Genomic DNA, 9,046 nt, shown 5'->3' with positions numbered 1-9,046 from the left:
CCCGCGACCCTCAGATTGTGAGTCGAGCGCCTTATCCACCTGGCCATGCCGGGCACAACCATGTCGTGAACCATCTCTTGAAATAAGTGAATGTATAGGTAAAAAATTAAATATCCCGCCAAAAAAAAGCAGATCAATTGATTGTTATTTATTATTCATTTAACTAAGAACTAATGATATTGTTGTTGTTTTTTTGCAACGTAACAGACACTTTGATATAATAAGCTTAAATTGTAAATTTTGTTAATACAATTTTTAATTTAGTTCTATTCTTGTCTTCAGCTTGCTAGCACGCTGTAGCTAATCCGGTTTGATATGTAAACAAAGGAACATTTCTCTGCTAAGAATCATCTTCTTGATCTTATGTAGAAGACTGGGGTTCGTAAGATAATTCAACTAACTCGACTGACGACAAACTTGAGGGTTTATAACGTTAAATTCGGCGTTTGATCCCTGTGACAGGTACATCACTTTACTGCTGTCCATGGAACAGAATTTTTTAAAAGTTAATACTCACTTCAAAAGTTAGCAAGTTTTCCAGGCCAGAAGTCGAAGTTTAAGTAACACCAATACTAAAATATTGCCGCAAGAACGAAGTTTTTTTTTCAAATGTTGGCAGCATTTTACTTACAGTTTTCTATTGATGTATGTTACTGTTATTTATTAAGCGCAAAGCTATATGCACTGTGCCTAACGCGAGTATCGAACCCCAATTAAAGCGTTATAAGTACTCAAGCACACCATTGAGCAACTGGGGAGAAATGACTACTGAAGCATTTAAAGTCCCACTAGGATGTAATTCTATTTCAAATAAAAAAATATTTTTCCCCCTCAAAAAAGTTAAATATTTTTGAAATCTAATGGATACTTTATATTCATTCTTGAATGAAAACACGAAACACACGACTTTTCAATTCAACTGAAACTAATTTATAGAACTACTGAGTTTGGGGTTGAAGTCTTAATGTTACGTTATGAACATTATCGATCTAAATCATACAAATTATTTTACCAGCATAAGTCTACCCTAAGACACGCCCTACAACATGGACTAAATATAGAAGTATGAATATAATAAGAACCATAAGTGATAATCTACACTGCTTAAAACAAATAAATGATAATTGGAACTTGTAATGTTACGGCATTGAGGAGGCGAAGAAAGCCATTGCTAAGTAGTAGTGTCAGTCACCCCTTCAGTTCATTGTTATGAAAATTAAGCGGTTATCTGACCTGAATTATGGATGAAAAGTCATCCAGACTATACTATATATATACAGTGGTGGAAAAATGCATAACATCACTCAGTTTTTCACACTTTTCTTCGGAATCATCGTCTGTTTTGAGGCTCTAATGCATGTAGGTGCAAGTGTATTTCATGGATGATACAATAATGTCCAATTATTACATCAGCAGCTTTATAGGCTTTTAGGTATTGCATCAGCAATCTTTTTTCTTTTCTTTTTTTGCTATAAATAGAAGTTCATTCTCGGATTCAGTTTAGAAATTTACCTGCTACAACGTGTGTGTGATGCTACCATGGCCGAGGATTGCGAGTTAACTCCGAGTAAAAAAAGTAGTAATTTTTTCTGTAGAAAAAAGAAACTTTCGACAAGGCAGATTATTAGAAGAATAAAATTTAACCAGTCTACTGTGAGCCGTGGGGTGCAGAGGTATGGATAAACTGGTTGTGTGGAGCGGCGGAAGGGAAGGGGTAGGAAGAAAATTATACAGTAGCTGTCGATTTTGCTCTGAAACGAATGATCTTGCAGTATCTACGACTATTGTCCACAGATCTCAAAAGAGCATGGCATAAAACTTCAGGGGTTACTGTCGCTGCAAGCACCGTCAGGACTCGCCTGTATCTAGTCGGTCTCCCAGCAATACCGTCAAGAAAAAAAATATCCCCGCCAACAAGATGAGGAAGATGAGGCTCAACTGGGCCAAAAAGCATGCTGACTGGAATGAAGCAATGTGGAGTACAGTGATCTACTACTGAGACAAGTCAAAGTTCAATCTGTACGGGGCTGATAAGAACTTTGTACGACATGTTTGAATGCAACTGTGAAGCACCTGTAGAGTCACAGGGTCAAGTATTATGGGGATACATCTCTGTCCAAGGTGTGGGACGCCTGTATTTTGTGAAAGGCATAGTCAATGCCGACAAAGACATCGAGATACTCGAGTTCCAGTTAAATCAACAATTCGGGATCACTTCGGTGGAACTGACCAGTGCACATTCCAGGAAGACTTTGCTCCATGCAACAGGGCTAAAAAGGTTGGTAATATTCATGTATCATTGTTGATCATTTCTGTAATACGTTTGTCAGATTTGGCTGGTTTACAGGGATCCATATACGTATTTGAATGACTGAAATATGAATCAGCTTACACCCCACAATGTCCATAACCGTCTCACACTAGTTCTGACCCTTTCACAATACACAATTATAGGAACCAAGAAAAGTGTGAAAATATTGGGTGATGCAATAAGTTTTTCCACTACTGTATATGAAGATATTGTAAAATCGTGTTTCAGTCGTTACTTCCAAGTGAATAGCAAAATTTAAAGTACTGGAAGATATTCATGAACCATGCCTAGACCTCGGAGAAGACATGTTGAGGATTTAATTGTTTGTGGAAACCATTGAACAAATGATAGTGGTTTGTTGCGAATTGGCTCTAAGTGCTTCACAGTGTCGTTAGGAAAATGTAGAATTACTTTTAAATCTTGGTATGGTTGTTGAGAAACCTGGATAAGACACACTATCATCCACGATACAAGCAGACAACCGCGACCTGTTGATTCCGGCTTGTCGTACACAAAGGATACTGGCTTCGAGATTGAATCAGATGCTCGTGGCCGCAACTGAACGCACGTTAGACTTAACAAGGCTGAATTTTTACGCCAAATACTCAATGACATACATTCTGCTAATTGAAATGCACTATATAACTCGCTATTAATGGCGCCAAGAACATATCCAGTGGACCGAACGACTTATGCTTGTTTGGAAGGAATCTACAAACCAGATAGGGTTTAATTTATACACAGGAAAATGAAGCTTGACACATATGGCGGTGGCAGAAATATTATGTTAACAGAAATCACATCCCAACCTCTACATCCTGTGAAATTGAACCATTATTATCACATCTTACGGTGTTTTTTGCTATCATATATTGATTCAACTGGCTTCAGTCAAGTGAATGATAAGGTCCACCTCTACCATGCTAAATCAGTAGACATATTCCTTGAAGGAAAAACTGTCTGGATGTAGTGGCCTTCACGTTTCATTGAATATAAGTAGGGTGCTTTTTGGAGGCGTTTCACACCTCGTCAAGTGACTCAAACGCTAAAGTTACTTGAACACAGCTTTTTCAGAAGAGTGGGTCGAAGATAGCTCAGTATCTTATCCGGTGCCAGACTGACTTGTTGTTCATAGTAACCATATTCTATGTTGAAGTAAAATTTCATAATTTTTTTAAAAACATAAACAACTACTTCTGTCAAATGCTTATTTACGAGCGTAAGTGAATCACAAATCACTTGCGTTTCAGATCAAACGACTTATCATAAGATGCCTGGTGCAAGTGAAGGAGTAATTGTAACTTTGTTATAACAATGGTTTTGTCATGTAACAACTGTATATCACGAGTTCCGATTATCCTTCAATTGTTTTTGCTGCCGGTGTCTCAGCGGTAGGCTTGAGGGCTTATTAGACTCAAATTCGGAGTTTGATCTCGAGCGTAGTCACAGCTCAGATAACCCATTGTGTATTTTTGCGCTTAAACAGAGCAAATAAACCTTTAATTATTCTGAGCAATATATTTTAAATTAGATGCTACAGCAATTTGAATCATTTAGTGCTTCAATATGAAACGATAAGTAAGTCAAATCTGTTGAATATAACAAGTATATAAAATGTAAAAATAGAGAAATTCGAAAAATACTGTCACTTGGAAAAAAAATTAAAATAGGCATGCACGCGCGGCAACGTTAGTAATTCTAAGAAACTTGTTTGTCTGTTCTGGCGTTGCAAGAAATCTAATTGTATATGAACAATAGTTACATGAATATTAGACATGCAAACACAAACAAGACAAATAAAGTGGTTTCTTGAGATAAAGTACTTTTGCGACTGTGTTAAATAAAATATTTTGTATTTGATTATGGATAGTAATTGAATCCGTAAATACAACATCACATCTAATGTAAAAAATAAAAGCACCGGACAAACAAAGCTCAAGGCAGTAGTTGACTGTTCTAGAAGTAGGTGTTGCACTTAACTTTGACACTAATAATTGAACTCCATCATTCTCGTTATATGGTCGAAGAATCTTGAATAATATAATTTTTTTTATATTATCTCACCAATATTTTGCTTTGTTGCAATGGTCTAAATAGTTGTTTTCCACACTGTAACAACCTTGAACTTGAGAGACGTCTAGCATCTGTTTAAGTTATAATACTATACGTAACATTTATTAACATCCAGGTTTTTGTTGGGTGTATTGTATCGTCCAAGTTTTCCAGCAATACAGATTCCCACCTTGTACTGACTGCAAGAGTTTTGTAGGTTTTGATTTTTTTCGTCTAGTTACATGTAAATTGAAGTGATGTTGTACCATTATACGAGTTCGGTTATATGCTATCCCAGTGGAAGAGAAAAAAAATGGTAATATCCAAACTCATTCTGCAGAAAAAAACAACATCTACTTCAGGGGCTAACCTCTTTTTTATATTAATATGGATAGCAATTTTCTTTCTGATTTCTGGTATCTATTGTTTGTTTATAGGGGATTTCCAGACCATTGTTAGAATGTTTTCTTTAGGACTGATCTTGCAAGTCGTCTAGAGCATTAATCATTCTATAAAGCTAAATTTTATGTAATTAAGCAGCTGCTACACTCTTACTGTGTTACAAGTTACATAATGGATGCTTTAAGGATGTGAGAGTCTTGTTTCAAAACGTATAAATGAGATTCGACTTTCAAAATTGTCAGTGAAAACCCTAGCTAGATGAAACCGCTACGGTATCTTGAGTACTGAATGCTTTCTGTACGGTACTGAAGTAAAGGAGTGTAAAACATTCTTTTCGACCAGTGGTTGAAATAATTTTTTCTTCTTCTACATTTTTCACAGAATCAGAATAAATCTATTGAAATATTATGATGTTATATTTTTCTTTTTTTACATTCACTGGCTTAAAGCATGGGCGCCTGTCTTCACTAAGGCACGTGGTGCTGAAAATAAATCGAAAAAGGAACGTGACTGGCCGTTGTTACATTTTCTCAGCATGTTACTACACCTTACTGCTAGGAGTACATTGAGAATATTAAATGAAGCTTTTTGTCGTTATACATAAGCCATTAAACATAGCCTTTCTACTCTGTGTGGGATTAACATTTTGAAAAAATTTCTTCGAAAGCAAAGTGCATATAAAGTTTTTAAGTTTAGTCCACTTTTATTCGTTTTATTATTCTTATCCAATTGACGTTTTTTCAGTCTTTTTTAACACCAAAGTCATAGTATCTAATTTAGACGATTAATCTGAAGAGTGGAATTAAAAGCAGGTCACAGTGATATATCATGTAAATATTCTTGTAGTTTCACTCAAAGCGTACCATGGTAACTGTGCTATATATCTTTTCTGATGTGGAATATCTTATTTTCATATCACGTTCTTATTTTCTTAACTGAGAAACGGTATACTAGGAACCGTTGATTTTTATTGTGTCAACTCGTACTTTTGGAAGTCTTCTGATTAACTGTTTTTTTTTCATCTCCAGAGTTGTTTCTTTGCTATTTTGTTAAATAATTTAATCGTTTAACATTTTCTCAAATCAATGTGGTGCTTCAGGTTATTTTTGAATAATTTTGACCATCAATGAACAAGTTTTAAAGTTTTTCCTGCGTGCACTTATCTTGATACAGATGTCTCCGGTGGCTCAACGGTAAATCTGAGGGTTTATAACACTACATTGCTGGGGTTCCATTCCTGCAATAACTTTGTAATTAAAACCAATTAAACTCTCTGCACCTTGCTTGTGATGCTTCTCGAGAGAATAACATTTTCTCATCTGAATGTTTATCGACTTGATTTCGCTATAATTTAATTATTGTTCTTTTTTCAAAAACACGCAACACTTTGAGAGCTTTTAAACAACTTTGCCTACAGATCTAGTTAAGTTGGAATTCTTAAAATCTAAAGTTACTTTGTCATTAAGACATTAGTTTCAAGGTCCTAAGTGGATTTAGCTGTTGCTTGTTTTTATGGGAAAACGTGCACTAAAAATTAAAATATCAGGTCAAACTAGTTTTTTTTTCAAACAATTATCGACAAATTGCCTTAAGACTATTCTAGCTAGGAATAGAATCCCGCAAATGTATGCTTTATGTTTAGTGTTAAGGTGAGCTGGAGGAAGGTTAAAAGACATCTCTCTCCTACCTCGACTAAGTTGCTCTGGAGTGACCTTCTGTAAATCTCCACTCGCGGGAGATGGACAAATATATATGGCACCTCCAGATACATAAACCTTTTTTAAAAAAGTACTTTTAAAGTTAGTGCACATTTTGTGACCTTGGCAGATGTTGCGTAGATCGATTTTTCTTCCTTGCTAACAAGATGGAATGGAAAAAAACTGTAAAGAAAAAAACAGTTAACACTTACACATAGATTGAATGCGTGATCATTATCGTTGGCTAGAATCACTGTTTCTTTCGGTCCATATCCAAAGAAAGGCACAGAAACCGAGTTTATAATCGCGCACAATACTAAAAGAACTGCACCTGACTTGAGGTCTCCAGTAGTGGGGCTGGCCCACCGGAATCCTTCTCTCCTGTCCTACCGTTTGGGGTACAGTGGAACTTCCGTGTTGACGTGGACTCATAGCTAGGAGTCGCACTGTTGTTAAAACCCGAGATCCAGGCAATTTACGATGACCTGAAAGATACAGGAGCTCTCAGGGATCCATATTTTGGGGATTCTTCTTTACTGAGTATAAGGTGATCAGCCCGCAGACGCAGGCTAACGTTTTTCCTTATGTTAGTGACATCTTCTCGTGTTCGCTGAAATATTCCCCTGCATCTGGTTGCCCAGATTTGCGCTTTAAAACTCTCCTAGTAAGTACAGAAATGAAAAAAAACAACAACATGAGATTTAGTAACAGGAACAGGATGTCAAAAAGAAAACAAAAACCGTACTACACATGATGTACACGATGCCGAATATGAAGACGTATTTCCTCCATAGAGCCACAGTCGTACATAGCGTGATGTACAGTTTCTATACAGTTGCAGAATGAGTAACTGTTTACTATTGTTATATTAAATTTCTTAAGTCTTGCTCGAACAGGGACATTTTCTTGGGTTATTTTAAACGCTATGTCACGCTGCGGAGTTTTCAAACGTTTAGAATTAACCCTGTCCCATACTTTAGTCCAGTCTACGGTAGAGTAATTTACGTGTACTTTTGGCGGCTATATATTTTTTGTATTAGCTCATATGTTTCCTTTGTTTCCATCTGATTTAATTTCTTTTTATTGTTTTTTAAAACATGGATGAGGTTCTTTTGGTGATGTTTCACATATGTTGGTGGTGGCCCACCAATGGCACAGTGGTATGTCTGCGGACTTACAACACTAGAATCCGAGTTTCGATACCCGTGGTGGGCAGAGCGCAGATAGTCCATTGTGTAGTTTTGTTCTTAATTACAAACAATGTTGGTGGTGGTGTAAACAGGGATGAGGTTCTTTTGGTGAAGTTTCACATGTGTTGGTGTTGTTGTCACATTGGCGGGTCTGATTGCGTCATTAAATATTCTATTGTATTGTCCAAGCAGATGGGTTATGAAACGTTTCGCTGGGTGTTCTGACTGTAACATTGTATAGATGAATCTAGTCCATATTACTGTAAGGTGTTTGCCTAATTCTGTCATACCTAAACCTCCACTTTCAGGAGAGAGTTTGATTAGTTCTGGTTTACTTGCCCAGGTGTATTTGTACATTTTTTTTATTTATTTCTTTTACTTTTACTGCTGGTGGAGGGTATATTTATCTTACATATGTTAACTTGGCTAGAGTTTTATGTTTAATGGTTTGAGTTTTTGCTAGGATAGAGAGATCTTTTACTGTTTCTTGGGTCTAATTTAAATCAAACAGATTATGTTGCATGTTGCTATTGTTTATTCAGAAAACGTAAGATTTGTTCCAATTTACTTTTGCGCATGTAGCGTCACGATACTCACTTACTATACCCAGACTATGTTTAATAGACTGGGCCGTGCTTAACGTTGAGGTGACATCATCTGCATGAGCGATAGGTTTTTGCTGTAGAACCAAATTTCCTGGCATGTGGATACTCGTAATGTACTGGCATTGATTTATAGAAGAAAGTATAGTATCAACTTCCAGGACAGAAAGGACCAGGGACAGAGGACACCCCTGTCTTACCCCAGAGCTGACAGGAATTACCCTGGATAAGTAACCACTGATATTCATTGTGGCTTTGAGATCCTGTAATTTCTAACGTCAGATTACTGATATACTCTGATAATTTTCAGAGGCATTTTGTTTTAAGTTCAATGTCGGATCATTAGATGCAAGGTCAAAGCTATAGGGGGTTGTGATGTGGATTTGTTTGATCAAACTGTTAAGGTACAGAATGAATTTACATAAGTCTTTCGACATTGTTAAAGTACAATTGCTAAATATAACGATAATTAAACGAACAAAACACAAAACAGTAATCATGAGGAGAAACTACAGCAAGAAAACACAACAACAAAAAAGTAAAATCAGTAATACGAACATATTAAAAAATGTATAATATAAATGAAGACTGCACGTTGTTCAGTGTTGGAGAGTGCTGTTTGATGTGGAGGGTTTCTTTAATCATTAATTCCAAGTGAGTATTAGACTTGCAGAGAATAGAAAAATTAGATAAGATAGGTTGATGTCCTGTTTCTTCACTATGTTGGCGTATAGAGGAAACACAAGGTTACTCGTTTTTGGCGTTTTGATGGAAATTCACATATGTTCATAG

The sequence above is a fragment of the Limulus polyphemus genome, unplaced genomic scaffold (assembly GCF_000517525.1).
Source record: "Limulus polyphemus unplaced genomic scaffold, Limulus_polyphemus-2.1.2 Scaffold390, whole genome shotgun sequence".
Lineage (NCBI taxonomy): Eukaryota > Metazoa > Arthropoda > Merostomata > Xiphosura > Limulidae > Limulus > Limulus polyphemus.
This window is presented reverse-complemented; position numbering follows the sequence as displayed.